Genomic DNA, 17,280 nt, shown 5'->3' with positions numbered 1-17,280 from the left:
GCTCAAGAATATTTCTAGGAATGCAAAAATCTAGCAACCACTAAGGTAAAATGCAAAATGTTTAGCATTTAATAATAACTTACACAGCCTGCAAAAAAGCAGGAAAGTACAACCCTTAATGAGGTGAAAATCAATCAACCAATCAAAACTGACTCAGAAACAACATAGATTTTAGTAGTAGAATAAGACATTGAAGCAGTTACTATAACTGTGTTCCATATGTTTGAGAAGCTAGAGACTGAACATGTGATGACTGAACATGTTAAGCAGAGGCATGAAGGATGTTTAAAAGACCCAACTAAAACTTCTAAAGATGAAAAACATAAGGGCAAGGTAAAAATACAGCAGATGAGATTAATGGCAGATTAGACATTGCCAACAGTGATAAAAAAAATAGTGAACATGAAAAAACAGCAATAGAAACTGTTCAAAATTAAATTGTGAAAATGACTGGTTAAAAAAAAATAGCATCAGTGAATTGAGGATAACTTCAAGTGAGCAAATATACACGTAACTGGCATACACAAAGGAGAGAAGAGGGTGAAGGAACCAAAAAAAAAAAAATTGAAAAAAATGGCCAAAACCTTTCAAATTTGATGAAAACATTTACAGTTGCAGAGACCACAGATCCAAGGAAAAAACAACATGCACAAGAAATATGAAGAAAACTACACTAAGGCACATCATAACTAAATTGCTTAAAAGCAGTGATAAGAAGAAAATCTTAAAAGCAGAGAAAAAACATATTACATACTGAGAAACAGAGATAAGGACGACAGCAGACTTCTCATCAGAAACAATGCAAGCTAAAAGACACTGCAGCGTCAATTTAAAAAGTATTGAAAGAATAATACCATCAGCCTAGAATTCTTTATATGGTGAAAATATCTTTTGAAATTAAGGTTCAATGAAAATGTTTCTAGATATACAGAAATGGAAAGAACTCATCACCAAAAGTTCTGCAATACCAAACATTTTAAGCTCTTCAAGCAGAAAGAAAATGACAACAAAAGTAAACTGGGACCTACACAAATGAATGAAGATTACTGGAGAAAATCTATGTGACTTTGGTTAAGGCAAAGATTTTCTAGATACAATGCCAAAAGCATATCCATAAGAGAAACAAAATTATAAATTGAACTTCACCAAAAGTAAGAACTTCTGCTCCTTGAAATACCCGAGTAAGATAATGAAAAGACAACCCACAGACAGGAATAACATTTGCAAGACACATATTGGATAAAGAACTTAATTATAAGTATATAAAAGCTCTCAAAAGTTGGTAATAAGAAAACAAATAATATCACATAAAATGGGCAAAAGAGTTTGGACACATCACCAGTGAAAACCTATGGATGGATAATAAGTACATGAAAAAATGGTCAGCATCATTAGTCATTAGGGATACACAAATTAAAATCACAATGAGGTATTACTGCTTGCATAACAGAATGGTTACAATTAAAATGACCGATCATGTCTAGTGCTGGTGAGGATGCAGAAAAACTGAAACTCAAATACTGCTTATGGTTATGTATGCATTCTCATCTGGTGACTCAGCTGGAGAAGAATCTACTTCCAAGCTCACTCAAGTTGTTGGCAGAATTTATTTCCTTGTAGCTATAGGGCTGAGAGCTTTAGAATTTTTTGCTGACTATTGGCTAGAGGCTTCCTCAGCTCCTAGATGCAACCCACAGTTCCCTGTCATGTGGTCCTTTCCGTAGGCAGTTTACAGAGTGGCAGCTTGCTTCTTCAAGGGCAGTTGAAGAGGGAAAGAGAATGAATCTGCTAGCAAGACGAGCCTTATATAACGTAACGTAATCCAAGCATGACATCTCACCACTCTGCCATGTAACATTACAAAATCATGGAGTGACATCGTCCACTTTGCCATATCCTGTTGATTAGAAGCGAGTCTCAGGTCCTGCCCACACTCTAAGGGAGGGGAATTACACAAAGGTATGAACACCAGGAGGGGGAAGGTCATACTGGAGGCTGTGAGCCACACAGGCATTCCTGTCCTAGTAACTTTGACGGAAAATTCTTCAAAATTTGCCTTTGCTTTTGATAGATGCCCTTTACAGTATAAAGTTTTTTTTTTGTTTTTTTTTTTCTGAGTGTGCTTTGAGGGATATTTTGGGTTTGGGGGGGGGTGGTTGTGTGACTTTCTCATTTCATTGCTTTGCTCAGAATTTGAATTACATCAAATGAAATTTTGGCAACCATAGTGATGAACATATGGATTTAAGTTTTAAAATCTGTTAAGGTGGTGATATTGTTTCCAATACATTATAACATAGTGAGTAATCAATGATGACTCATCCCTGTGTTCCTGAGAAACACTCTTTTTAATACATTGGTGAATTTGATTTGCAAGTATTTTATTTAGGATGTTTATATCTAAATTCAAAAATGAACTTGAACTATAGCTTTATTTTTATTTTATGGCACTTTATTCTGTCATGCTAGCATTAAAGAATGAATTGGAAAGCTTCCTAATAGTTTCTCTTCTTTGGAATTATGTATGTAATGTAGGAAGTATATGTTCTTTAAATGTACAGAATTTTCCCATGAAACCATCTAAGCTTTTTGGCTGCCCACAGTGCAACAAAAAACAAGGATGAAAAAGGGCTTGCTGGCCAGGCAGCCCCAATACAGTAGCTGTACAATCACCATGAGCATCGCTCAAAGGTGCTTCACCGCTACTTGTGTTCATTGTTCTTGAGCTTGGAGTGTTCCTGTAAAATTAATGCCCCAGTGGTAGCCATCTCTCGTATTTAATCTGAGCAGTGTTGTCTTGTTTTGCTTTGTTTTGCTTTGCTTTTTTACAATCTCTTTCCCCGTGGATCTGATCCTGTTGCTTTTTAAAATTTTCATAGTTCCTCAGAATTTCTGGTTCCCTCATGTTGTACTTTTCTTGTTTACCAGAAAGTTTAATTCATACAAATTTTATTTTGTTATTTCAAGAAGCTTGGGGTAAAAGAAAAAGCAAAGTATTTTGTTGCAGCTACTATCTTGATCCAGCCTTATTTTATTATTTTAGAAAAAAGGGTCGGGTCCAATTTAGATGATGAAATTTGCTACTCAGTGAAGGCTGAAAAACTTTGAACATGTATCTGAATTTACTTCAGATTTACCAGGCTTATATAACAATAGATAGGATGCCTTACAATCCACTTGAGAGACAAAGGTAATCTTGGCAGTGCAGAGGGCTTTTAGGAAGGAATATACTGATATGCAGACTTATGGAGTTAATTGGTTCAATACATGATTCTTAAAGCTTTTTTAGAAAAGGTTACTTAAAGTTTTCTAAGTCTTAAAGATTGGATCCTGGTTTGAAAGCAAAATTAGTAGCAGCACCAAGACAGAAGTAGCCCCTATTCTATTATTAAATAAAGCTATGGTGAATAAATTATTTAAGGTTTCTATTTCTTCCCAAGATGACAACTCCCCAGTGGTGCAAATACTGTGGCAGTTACATCACAGAGTCATATTTAGGTGTTGTTCAATTCAATATATGGCAGATAACCCTGAATATTGAAGAATTAAATGGAATTAGATCAAACATTAGATTAATGTTTGTATAATTAGCACATCTAATATAATACAATTAAATGGAGATAAGATGGGCCAACAAAAGCCAACTATATTATGAAGAAAACAGGAGGTTGAAAGTCTTTTTTATTTATCTAATACACTTTACTTCTATTTTAAAGTGAATGACTTCATAGCAACACCCCATATGCACATTCAACAATTAATTACCTGAGCTGTAGGGAGTTTGAAATTAGTTTAAAACTGTTTGTTATAAATGGATTTTATTAATTATGGGAGATATTATGACCCTACAGGCAAGTAACTAACTGGAAGGTCAGAGATTGCGGCACCTGGATTTCAAAACTTTAAATCACAAGCCCTTTCCAAAGATACTGCAACTGCAGGTGTGCTGGGAAATCCACCTGAGGCTAGCCTTTGCTCTCTACCTGTTCCACAGCAAAGCAAGTCAGAAGGAGGCATCTTGCTGGATGTAAGAAAAGCATATCACATGGTCACTGGTTTCTACTCCACCTGGGACCACACCTGCTTAAATGTGCCGGCCCTCCCTGGAGACGGTAAGCTCAGCTCTCTCTGACAACACTAATCTCATGCACGGTGCCCGTACTCCTCCAGACCCTCTTTTCTCTCTGTTGTAAGTCAGGGGAAATTCCACCACTTTATTTCCCAAGATGGCCAAAGGGAAGAAATGACTGGGAAAAAAAATGAATGTAGAAAAACAATGCTAAAAATTTAATTGTTATTTAACAAAGGAGTCATAAAGGAGAAGGAGCAGCTCTGAGACAAAAAACTTAGGGGCTTCCCTGGTGGCGCAGGGGTTGAGCGTCTGCCTGCCGATGCAGGGGACACAGGTTTGTGCCCCGGTCCCGGAAGATCCCACATGCCACGGAGCGGCTGGGCCCGTGAGCCATGGCCGCTGAGCCTGCGTGTCCGGAGCCTGTGCTCCGCAATGGGAGAGGCCGCAACAGTGAGAGGCCCGCGTACCGCAAAAAAAACAAAAAAACAAAAAAAACAACTTAGAACTGGCTGGTACGTATGCATTTGAACTCTTAAGCAATAACCTTTCATTAATTTAGGGCACTTAATAATGCAGATTTAATAAGATAAACAGGAAAGAAGTCCTATGGCTCTGAAATGGGAAAAGGCAAATATTCACACCCATTTCCACATCTCAGTTGTCTTTATTATTACATTTGCAGTGATGCAGCAATAAAATTAGGACATCAAAACCTGCACCTTTGGGGCTTCCCTGGTGGCGCAGTGGTTGAGGGTCCGCCTGCCGATGCGGGGGACACGGGTTCGTGCCCCGGTCTGGGAGGATCCCGCGTGCCGCGGAGCGGCTGGGCCCGTGGGCCATGGCTGCTGGGCCTGCGCGTCCGGAGCCTGGGCTCTGCAATGGGAGAGGCCGCGGCGGTGAGAGGCCCGCGTACCGCAAAAAAAAAAAAAAAAAAAAAAAAAAAAAAAAAAACCTGCACATTTGTCTTCACCCTAGAAACTGATTCATGTCAAAATGTCACATCCTTTTCACTATCAACAGACTAGAAGCTGTTATTTCTCTGATATGTTTTAATAGCACAAAGAGAAGAAGCCGAATTAACTGATACATTCATAATCATTTGGATTTTCAAGTACTCAATTTTTAAAAAAAGATTATATAATCTCAGAGATCAGGAAAAAAAGCAAAGGGAATGATTTGTAGCACAGTTTCTACGTAGGAAGAATCCCCTGTACTCCAAAATGTGTAACCGTGAGGAAAGGGGAGATGGTTTGATGCTTTTTGTCAGTCACATTTCTGAGCTTCTCATCTGTTTTGTTCCTGTGATGAAGTCTTTATGGCTTGTATCTTTAAAGCATCATAATGCCAAATTACATGACTCAGGTCTGCTCCAACCCCACTCTAAGGAACAGCTCTGAAATAAAATTAGAAATGGCACACTAATCCTTGGCTTTTTATTATAATTTTATTTTATTTTTAAGTAGCACTTACATTGTAACAAAATGCCCCTTGTGTCTGCTAGACTCCTGTGTAGATGAAGTGGAAATTAGATACACAAGCATGCATACTACATTCGATCACGGAAAACCTTCATTCTTGTGTAAATTAAAATGATCCTCTGCACAGATGCAAAAGAACTCATCCAAGTGAAAACATTTACATGTAATTTACAGAATGTTTTCTCCCTTGGAAGCAATTGCTTCTCCCAGAATCATAAAAACCTACATTTTAAATGTTGACTAATGCTCAAAGACACTGAACCAAGCTAATAAACTGCAGAAATTGAAAGAGATCCAAATGGGAAAAAGTAAAATAACCATATATTTTGATCTTCTCAGGAAATGTTTATCTGACAGAAATTTTAGGTACTGTATTAAACAAATTACTTAAATTACAATTAGTTGTCCTCTAAATTCTGTTACCTAATAATAGGGCGAAACATGTATATACAAGATCTCTATCTTTTAATGTGGATGCTTGAATTCTACGGTAAGTTTTTATTGTAAACATTTTTCTTAGCCTTCAGACTGGCAGGTCCACCATAATGGCTTTCCTGACATTAGAGCGTCTGGTTTGCTGAGCAAGTGCCATGTTAACAGAATGAGTGGCTGCCAGTGTCACCCAACTACCACCACCACAGGAGCTGTTACTTAGACTCAGAGCCTGTACTGTGACTACTCAGTGCTATTTTTCCACTCCCTTGTTTACTGCTCATAACCAACAAAGCTCCCAAAGGGACTTTTTTGACTGGGGTAAGTCACTTCATCCTCCACTTCCTTATTTTCCTCATCTATAAAATAAGGGTAACAAATAGCTCTTTAGGGGTATGGTGGTGAGAGAAACATGATAACGTGTAGCTCCATGTCAAGGAAAATGCCGAGTGCTGAAAGGGGATAGAGAGTGAGACAATTATATCCCAAGCTTAAGGAAAGAAAGCCACTGCAACTGAGACAGAAATTTATCCCCGGGGGCTCTTGGCAGCTTAGGCAAAAAGGAAACATGATGCGTTAAAGAGCTGTTATTATCTTACGAACAGAAGCATCCCCTTTCATCAGAAGAAAAACTCTCTGCATTGATGACCTAACTCTTCGGAGGATTTTCTCCTGATTTCTCTGGGGTGCTGACCAGCGTTAGTTAGACCAGCTCCGGGAAATGCAGTAGAATTCTTCGTGTGCTCCTTTCTCAGATCGACCCCAGACCAAAGCCAAGGGCATCATGTTAAGTTGGCAGCTCTGTGAAGACACGGCTGTGGGAAGCTGGAGTTACACATTCCAAGTATGTAAGCTTCTAGTGGTCAGACTCGATGAAACCGAGAAATTCCTGAGGAGCTGATGTTCGGCAGATCCCAGGAGCTGCTGCTCTCTGCTAGGATTTGATGGGAACAGACATTTCCGAATTGAGATGCAGAGCACAGCCAGCAGCTACTGTGCACTGCTGTAGGAAAAGAGCTCAGGTGGTTTGAGTCTCTGACAAGCGGGATTCAGGGGTGACGCTTTGCTCTGAAGAGCAGGTGCTGGAGGGCCACCTCCATCGCGTGGAGGCGCGGGGAGATGACAGGTGGGGAGGCGGCTTTGGACTTCTGATGCTCCGGGATGCTGTATCGTGTCCCCAGGGAAGATGTGACAAGGCCACTGAAGAACGTGAGGATCTGATGTACCACTTACCTACCTCTGCCCCAGGGAGCCTTGACATGGGCCTTGAGAAAGCTTACTTTTGATGGAAGCAGCATCTAAATGAACCCGCTGGAGTGACTTAGCTGCCAACGTTACCCCCAGATAATGAAACGCCTTGCCCTGCTGGGCTGCTTATCACCCTCCCTCTGAATGCTAAGGGCTCCTGCCAAAAACGAAGATCTTGGTTCTCCCATAATTGCCACTGAGCTGTCATTTCTGAAAATAACTAAGCAAAGGGTTCTGTTGCTTGTTACGGCCACTCCTGGGTTGTGATGGTAGAATGGGGTCATCCATATGGAAGAGGGTGCTTATCATCCTATTTGCTATGGCAGGTGGATGTCTGACTCGGTTCGTCTAAAACCTGTGTCAAACTGCTTAAGGAAACGTTAAATGTATTGTTCAGTGTCCAATGTATTCGGGCCTGCAAATAAAGAACCCTGGTGAAGGAAGAAGCCTTTGACAAGGAGAAGGATGTGAAGTTAAGGGTTATTTTAAAATCAGAAACGTTTTTCAGAAATCGAGTATAATTACACAAGGAATCGAACCAACATTTTGATTCCTATACTAGAAGTGCCTTCAAAAAAGTACTTATTTACGATGCAGGGGACACGTGTTTGTGCCCCGGTCCGGGAAGATCCCACATGCCATGGAGCGGCTGGGCCCGTGAGCCATGGCCGCTGAGCCTGCGTGTCTGGAGCCCGTGCTCCACAACGGGAGAGGCCACAACAGTGAGAGGCCCGCGTACCGAAAAAAAAAAAAAAAAAAGAAGTACTTGTTTAACTGGTGGGATGTTGGGAAGTATGTAAGATGTTAAGTCTGAGAGGCAGTAAAGAGATGCTAAGGAGAAAGCCGGCTGCGTCTGGGAGAGGAACCACAGGTAAACCACAGGGGACCCCAGCCAGATGTAGTGGGGTTCCTAAGTGGGATTATCTGAGGCATTCAAAGAAAGCCTCCAGCCCAAAGCCACATTCTCTACAGATTTTGAACATCTATTTACAAAGCAATCCTTTCTACTAAGCTTCATCCTCTTTCTGACCTAATATATTAAAATGCTTAGGGAAGGCACAGTATATGAAGTCTACCAATTGAATAGAATGAGTTTATCAGATGTTTTCACCCAGTACAACAGAAGTCTGGAAGAACAGAAGGGGCAGGGTGTGCATGCGTGTGTGTGTGTGTGTGTGTCTGTGTGTGTGTGTGAAAGATAGAGAGAGAGAGGGAGGGACAGAGAAACAGAGAGAGGGAGAGACAGAGACTTACTTGTACTTGCAGGAGAAGAAAACGTGTATGTAAATAAATGGAAAGAGACAGATACTGGGACTTTACCTATCTAGATAACCTTGGACTGATTACTTGACATCTCAGAATCTCAGTGCCTTCCAGAGAAGGTAGATATAAAAATGCTTCCTCATCAATCCACACTTTACAGGATTTTTGTGAGGACTAAATAAAATAACACATGTAAAGCACTTGGTCCACAGTAAACATTCTATAAGCATTAAATTTTATTACCCGTGTTAGTTTCCTCCTTTATCATTTTGCCTATGAGCTGCCCTAGGAAGAAGCAGGAGGAGGAAGGCAGTAAGGAGTAGCTAGGCAAACCTGAGATGAGAGGAATTTCCGTGTTCCTTCCCATCAACTCCTGTGTTGTGCAAAAGGAAAGAAACCACCTCTACGTGTCCAGCATCATGGGTTAGAACAAGCTAATTTATATTTACATACAATGTTCCATCGGGGAGGCACAATTCAGTTGGTTTCTAGGAGAACATGCTTATCTGCACACCATGATTGTTTAAACATTAGCTGAGAGCTTGCTGGTAAATGGTCCTTTAGGACATGCTTTAAAAAACAATCCCCTATTGCTTTCTGTGCACTGTTTTCCAAAGCCTCTGTTAATAACTGCATTTCGATCAGATCTCTAAGTACAAATGAATCTCCCATCAAAACTCTAAGGGCAACCCATGATATTATCTTTGCCAATTGAAATTCTCAAGGTGAAATACATATGTGCTATAATTGGCACCTTTGAAACATCATTTTCCCATGGAAAGCTTTCAGAGTTGCTGCCAGCAAATGCAGCCTGGCGGGTCCAGAAAGGTGAGGTCTGAGTATGCATGCTTCATTACCAGCAGGGTTTTACCCAGGTGACAGAGTTTCAGCTATCTGTCAATCATGCCCATCTCTGGTCTCACAGAAATCCAAAGGCACTAAGCTCAAGACATCAGCCTGTTCAGATAAATAATTACCCTAGCTGAGCCATTGCATGGAAAAGCAAAATTCCGTATCAGTATTGCTTGCCCAGGAGCAGTTGTGAAATTCACAGCTCCTTCAGCACAGCATGGAGAGCAGAGTAATGCATACAGGTAAGCACTAAACAGTGGTACGAGTCCCGAGTTCAAACACGGGTAATGGCTGGACATATTCTTTGTTGATCTGCAACTCTTTTAATTTCCGTTACAGGAAAGTGGCTTCATCTGATGCACAGAAAAGATTCAGTACCCAAGCCCTTCCTTAAAATAATTCCCTTCCAAAATACTTTGTGCGACAAACACTCAGTTGGATATTTGTCTCACTGATACTGTACGATAATAAAAATGTAAAAATTAATTACACTTTTATTAGGGTCCTCCAGAGCAATAGAACCAACTGTTTTATATATAGGTAGAGAGACAGACAGAGACAGAGATTGAGATTTTGAAATTTATTTTAAGGAATAAGCTCATGCTATTAAAAAGACGGGCAACTCCGGAATCTGTAGGACAGGCTGGCAGGCAGGAGACCAGAGAAGAGTGTATGTTGCAATCTTGAGTCCAAAAGCAGTCTGCGGGGAGACTTCTTTCTCAGGGGACTGGTCTTTTCTCGTAAGGCCTTCAACTGATTGCTGACTGCATGAGGCCCATTCACATTATGGAGGGTAACCTGCTTTACTCAAAGTCTACTGATTTAATGCTAATCCCATCTAAAAAATAACTTCACATCAACACCTAGACGGGTATTTCACCAAACAAGCCTTCACCAAGGCCAAGCCAAGTTGGCACATAAAATTAATTGTCACACTTGTTAAAACAAATGTGCCAAATCCATTTTGACGCTGTATTCCTCTCTTTCCTGTATATAACCACCTGTACCTTCATGCTTGCATGCATGCCTGCCTGCTAACTTGAAGTTGATATCTCTGTTGTAAGGCTGAATTAATGAGTTTATCATGTGCATCACTATGGCAAAATATAGAAGAATCATCTATTATACCTGAAATGTATTTGATTATAGGATTTCAATTTGGCTTCAGTGCCTACATTTTCATGGATCTTAATTTCTTTTTTTTTTAATGTCTTTTCTTTATTGTGGCAAAAGTCACATAATATAAAACATACTAGGGCTTCCCTGGTGGCGCAGTGGTTGAGAGTCTGCCTGCCAATGCAGGGGATGCGGGTTCGTGCCCCGGTCCGGGAAGATCCCACATGCCGCGGAGCGGCTGGGCCCGTGAGCCATGGCCGCTGAGCCTGCACGTCCGGAGCCTGTGCTCTGCAACGGGAGAGGCCACAGCAGTGAGAGGCCCGCGTATTGCAAAAAAACAAAAAAAAAAACATACTATTTTAACCATACTTAACTGTACAGTTCAGTGGCACTAAGTACACTCACGTTGTTGTGCAACTCTCACCATCATCCATCCACCAAATTTTTCACCTTCCTAAACTGAAACTCTGTCCCCATTCAACACTAACCCCCATTCCTCCTCCCCACCTGAATCCCACCCCGTGGCCCCTGGCAACTACCAATGTACTTTCTAACTCTATGAATTTGACTGTTCTAGGCACCTTGTATAAGAAGAATCAAACAGTAACTGTCTGCACCTAACATATATTGGAATGCATTTTTAAGGTTAACTTAATTTATGTCCTACAAACAGACTATACTTTTTCTTTTCCCCCATACTATATATCAGGCCCTCACCAGCCATCTACTTCATACATAGTAGTTACATAGCTACCTACCTCAATCGCAATCTCCCAATCCACCCCACCCCCGTCCCTGCTTGGTGTCCATACGTTTGCTCTCAACGTCTGCATCTCTATTTCTGCTTTGCAAGTAGGTTCATCTGTCCCATTTTGCTAGGTTCCATATATGTGCGTTAAGATACGATATTTGTTTTTCTCTTTCTGACTTACTTCACTCTGTATGGCAGTCTCTAGGTCCATCCACGTCTCTGCAAATGGCACAATTTTGTTCTTTTATATGGCTGACTAATATTCCATTGTATATATGTACCACATCTTCTCTATCCATGCCTCTGTTGATGGACATTTAGGTTGCTTCCATGACCTGGCTATTGTAAATAGTGCTGCAATGAACATTGGGGTGCATGTGCCCTTTGGAATTATGGTTTTCTCTGGGTATATGCCCAGTAGTGGGATTACTGGGTCATATGGTAGTTCTAATTTTAGTTTTTTAAGGAACCTCCATACTGTTCTCCATAGTGGCTGTATCAATTTACACTCCCACCAACAGTGTAAGAGGGTTCCCTTTTCTCCATACCCTCTTCAGCATTTATTGTTTGTAGATTTCTTGATGATGGCCATTCTGACTGGTGTGAGGTGGTACCTCATAGTTTTGATTTGCATTTATCTAATAATTAGTGATGTTGAGCATCTTTTCATGCGCCTCTTGGCCATCTGTATGTCTTCTTTGGAGAAAAGTCTATTTAGGTCTTCCACCCATTTTTTGATTGTGTTGTTTGTTTTTTTGATATTGAGCTGCATGAGCTGTTTGTGTATTTTGGAGATTAATCCCTTGTCAGTTGTTTCATTTGCAAATATTTTCTCCCATTCTGAGGGTTGTGTTTTCTTCTTGTTTATAGTTTCCTTTGCTGTGCAAAAGCTTTGAAGTTTCATTAGGTCCCATTTGCTTATTTTTGTTTTTATTTCCATTACTGTAGGAGGCGGATCAAAAAAGATCTTACTGTGATTATGTCAAAGAGTGTTCTTCCTATGTTTTCCTCTAAGAGTTTTATAGTGCCTGGCCTTACATTTAGCTCTCATGGATCTTAATTTCTAAGTTTTGCTTGACAGTTCAAAAAGTAATACAGTTGACCCTTGAACAATGTAGGGGTTAGGGGCGCCAACCCTCATGCCGTCAGCCCTCCATATTCATGATTTCTCCTCCCCAGAGTCAACCAACTGTGGACTGTGTAGTACTGCAGTATGTTTTTATTGAAAAAAATCCATGTACAAGTAGACCTGCATAGTTCAAGCCAGTGTTGTTCAAGGATCAACTATTATAATAGTTGATAATAGTAATATTATTAAACTCATACTATGGTACATAGTGATATTATTAAACTCATACTACGTGCCAGGCATGGTGTACTAGGATTTTACTTGGATTATCTTCTTTAATCCTCATGACAACTCTATAGAGTATATTAATATCCTTATTAATCAATTTAAAAAACAACTAAGACTTGGGGGAAAATTAAAGAATTGCTCAAGGTCTTGCTGTTAAGTGATGGGTCTGAATTCAAATGGAGCCTGTCTGCCTCCAAAATGCAGACTCTTAACCACTAAACTCCAGTGTCTGCCAAAGTTCTATTCCAAACAATGATTGATGGCTAGGTCAACTGACTTTAATACAATGATCTTATTGTTATGGATCTTTGCAAAGTCACTGACAGGGGCAATGTTTGGTTGAAACAGCTGCTTGATCACCCATAATCACTTACTCCAAACATTCTATTCTCTAACAGTGGTGGCAGAAATAGATTAAAATAAAAACTGCCTAAAAAGTAGTTTAAAGTAGCCTAACCCCAAATGAAGACATCATCCTCCTCCACCAAATCAAACAGAGAGAGTTCTTTCTTTAGAACAAACCAGTATTTTTGTGCCCTGCCAATGCAACATAAAGTGTACTGAAGGTAATAGAATTTATCTTCTTTTGTTTCCTCTCCTTTAGTCTCGAATCAGTCAGTATGGAGTAACAGAAGGATGTGTGTTGAATCAGAGGTGTGATTTACCAGAGACTGTCAGCCCCTTAGTGAACTGAGAATCACAGGAAGGCTATGAAAATGCAGATTCCAGGGCCCCGTCCCTGGAGACTCTGATCATTTGTCTGGGTTGAGAAACCTGCAATTTTCAGCAAGTGCTTCTCACATATTCACCGGCATATTTTTGGAAACTGCTCACTAGAGGCCAGTGACTAAGCTACTCCAAAATGGAACTCACAATGATGGAGTGAGAGACTCTAAGGACTCAGGGGCTTCTCAGTTCCTCATATCTTCCCTCCCAGGAAAGGCTGCCTAATTTGCGGGGCTCAGTGCAAATGCAAATGCAGGACCCCTTGTTCAAGCGTTACCAAGGATTTCAAGATGGCGACAGCAGAGCATTCAATCAAGGATGGGGCCCTTCTGAGTGAGCGGCCATGTGCAATTCTACAAGTTGAACACCCATGAAGGCTGCCCTGTTTCCCACGGTAGTGTTCTGGGGTTTATGAGACTCAGATGACAAGAGAATGGAAGAGGAGAACGATGAGAAAGTGGAAAGAAAAAATTCAGTGTAGCTGCCTAACACCTCTGGGCAGGCTGAACTTGAATATATACAACCGATGTTTGGGGGTATAAAGAAGGTCTTCACTTACACATAGAATACAGTTAAGTGGGGCCACTATTAGGCCACCACCCTCATTGTGTGGGAAATTGTACTTTTTCCAGTGACCGGAAGTCACTGGGCTTAGTAAAACCTGGCATTCTCATCACATAATTCATACTTTTCAAATGTGTTCTTTGGTTTTAGGGGGAAAAAAATGCATGTAACTTAAACCAGAATAAGTCTGACAAGCATGAAATTAGTGGTAAAATTTTAGAGGTTCATTTCCTCATCATACAGGAATTTTTAAATTATTATTTATTATTATTATCTTAAAGAGGTTTTAAAATTCAACTTCTAAATGCATATAAAAATTTGAAAAGGTAAGTGAATGAACAATAGATGGTTAAAAAAGAGCAACATGGGGGAAATAGGACACAAGGGAGTTAATCTCTTACTATTTGGGCATTTTCTTGGAGTGACGTGACACGGGCCTCCCAGAAAACCCTGAAAACAGCTTAACATAATCTTCAGTCCTTTTTCAAAGTCTTGCCCAAATCCCACAGACAGTATGAATTTGTCATTATAAACACGTACAATCACAAAGGATCACTGAAATTAAAACAAAATGCTGAATATTATGAAATGTATTTTTGGGAAAAGTCCAAATGTTTATGCTGGCTCCTTTCACCCCTAAAAAACTCTTGTTCAACATCTTCAAAAGTACTAACAACGCTGTGAGTTCTGATTATGAACGCAAAGAGCTCCTCTTTACAGATGAACTTTTTCTTAGTAATCACTTGTGCATCATCCTTTATGGCACAAATGAAGACATAATGGCTTTCCTCCACTGCTGACTTAACAATGAACACCTAGCCAAACACCCAGATCACGCCGCCAGCTGTCTGGATAGTGGGTCGTCATGAGCAAACACTGAGCGCACCAATCCCCACACAACACACGCTTTTCAGTCCTGGCACAAAAGCTTCAATTTAACGTGGGCTGTAAAGCTAGCCCAACAATAAATATAAGAAAAGGTCATTTTAGATTGAACACAGCTTTTCAATAATAGGAATTACCTGATGCAACACATGGGCATGTTCTTCCCTTACCCGTGAGAGCTGGAGACATTTCAGATCAATAATGGGATGAAGAAATTTAAGATCTCATATCAAATGGGCAAAGACCTTCAGAGACAGGTATGTAATATTTGGGTAATGACTAAACTCTGAAGCCATGATTACGGTAAGGAAAGCAAATCAGAAGGCTATTTTTCTCACCCTCAAAAGTTTCAAGTTTTGGGCTTCCCTGGTGGCGCAGTGGTTGAGAGTCCACCTGCCAACGCAGGGGACACGGGTTCATGCCCCGGTCTGGGAGGATCCCACATGCTGCAGAGCAGCTGGGGCCATGAGGCTGGGCCCATGAGCCATGGCCGCTGAGCCTGTGCGTCCGGAGCCTGTGCTCTGCAATGGGAGAGGCCACAACAGTGAGAGGCCCGCGTACCAAAAAAAAAAAAAAAAAAAAAAGTTTCCACTTTTGTTAGCATTGTCCAAAGTTTTCTAAGCAGTTAAATAAGCATATCATGTTCACTAATAACAGACAGGAACTGAGATATATTTCCACTATATATGTGGCACAGTTTTAAAATATGCAAAAACCTTTGATGACATGTTTTCCAGAGACATATAATATAAAACAATTCACTGAATTAATTCTATCATTCCAATATATAAGCCTACAACTAATGTAGGGTTTCAGAAATAAAACTGGTTATGCACTATAAAATAAATCCTAACTTTTCAGAAGATGTATAGGACAATAAAAGAATCTGTGTGGAAACCATGGCACCTATTTAAATTAATGAAGAGGTAAAGTCTGATTAAAGAAAGTATTGACTTTGTAATTACAAGGCAAGTAAGCAAAATTAAGTACCTAGTCAATACTGAAAACTCAAATACTTGAAAATTTCTCTAGTTATAAAATTAGAACCATTTAAAAGAAAAATGTATACTTTTAACAAATAATCCTAATTATAATAAGTACCATCAGTGTTAGTATAATATATACACAGAAAAACTTCTTACTTAATATGGATATTTTAAAAGAATTTTATTTGTATGTCTTCAGTTATTCTTTATCCTCTTTGTATGAAACTCATATTAAGGGACTTCCCTGGTGGTCCAGTGGTTAAGACTCAATGCTTCCACTGCAGGGGGCACATGTTAGATCTCTGGTCAAGGAACTAAGATCCCACATGCTGCACAGCCAAAAACTTTTTTAAAAAAACAACTCATATTACAATTAACAGCAACAATTTAAAAAAAATCCTAGACTATAGAAAAGTCAACGAGAGCAAAAGCCAGTTCGACTGACCCCAGCCCCTCCGATCAGGCAACTTGCAGAAGCCTCTTAGATAGCATCATCCACCAGAGGGCATACAGCAGAATCAAGAAGAACTACAATCCTGCAGCCTGTCAAACAAAAACCACATTCACAGAAAGACAGACAAGATGAAAAGGCAGAGGGCTATGTACCAGATGAAGAAACAAGATAAAAACCTAGAAAGTCAACTAAATGAAGTGGAGATAGGCAACCTTCCAGAAAAAGAATTCAGAATAATGATAGTGAAGATGATCCAAAACCTCGGAAAAAAATTGGAGGCAAAGATCGAGAAGATTCAAGAAATGTTTAACAAAGACCTGGAAAAATTAAAGAACAAACAAACAGAGATGAACAATACAATAACTGAAATGAAAACTACACTAGGGCTTCCCTGGTGGTGCAGTGGTTGAGAGTCCGCCTGCCGATGCAGGGGACACGGGTTTGTGCCCTGGTCTGGGAAGATCCCACATGCCGCAGAGCGGCTGGGCCCGTGAGCCATGGCCACTGAGCCTGCGCATCCGGAGCCTGTGCTCTGCAATAGGAGAGGCCACAACAGTGAGAGGCCCGTGTACCGCAAAAAAAAAAAAAAAAAAAAACTACACTAGAAGGAATCAATAGCAGAATAACTGAGGCAGAAGAACAGATAAGTGACCTGGAAGACACAATGGTGGAATTCACTGCTGTGGAACACAATAAAGGAAAAAGAATGAAAAGAAATGAAGACAGCCCAAGAGACTCTGGGACACATTAAATGCAAAAACATTCGCATTATAGGGGTCCCAAAAGGAGAACAGAGAGAGAAAGTACCTGAAAAAATATGAGAAGAGATTATACTCGAAAACTTCCCTAACATGGGAAAGGAAATAGCTACCCAATTCCAGGAAGCACAGAGAGTCCCATACAGGATGAACCGAAGGAGAAACATGATGCCGAGACACACAGTACTCAAATTGGCAACAATTAAAGACAAAGAAAAATTATTGAAAGCAGCAAGGGAAAAATGACAAATAACATACAAGGGAACTCCCATAAGGTTAACAGCTGAATTCTCAGCAGAAACTCTACAAGCCAGGAGGGAGTGGCATAATATACTTAA

The sequence above is a fragment of the Mesoplodon bidens genome (genome assembly GCF_964165515.1).
Source record: "Mesoplodon bidens genome assembly, chromosome: 12".
NCBI lineage: Eukaryota > Metazoa > Chordata > Mammalia > Artiodactyla > Ziphiidae > Mesoplodon > Mesoplodon bidens.
The sequence above is the reverse complement of the archived record's forward strand: the minus strand, read 5'-3'. Positions refer to the sequence as shown.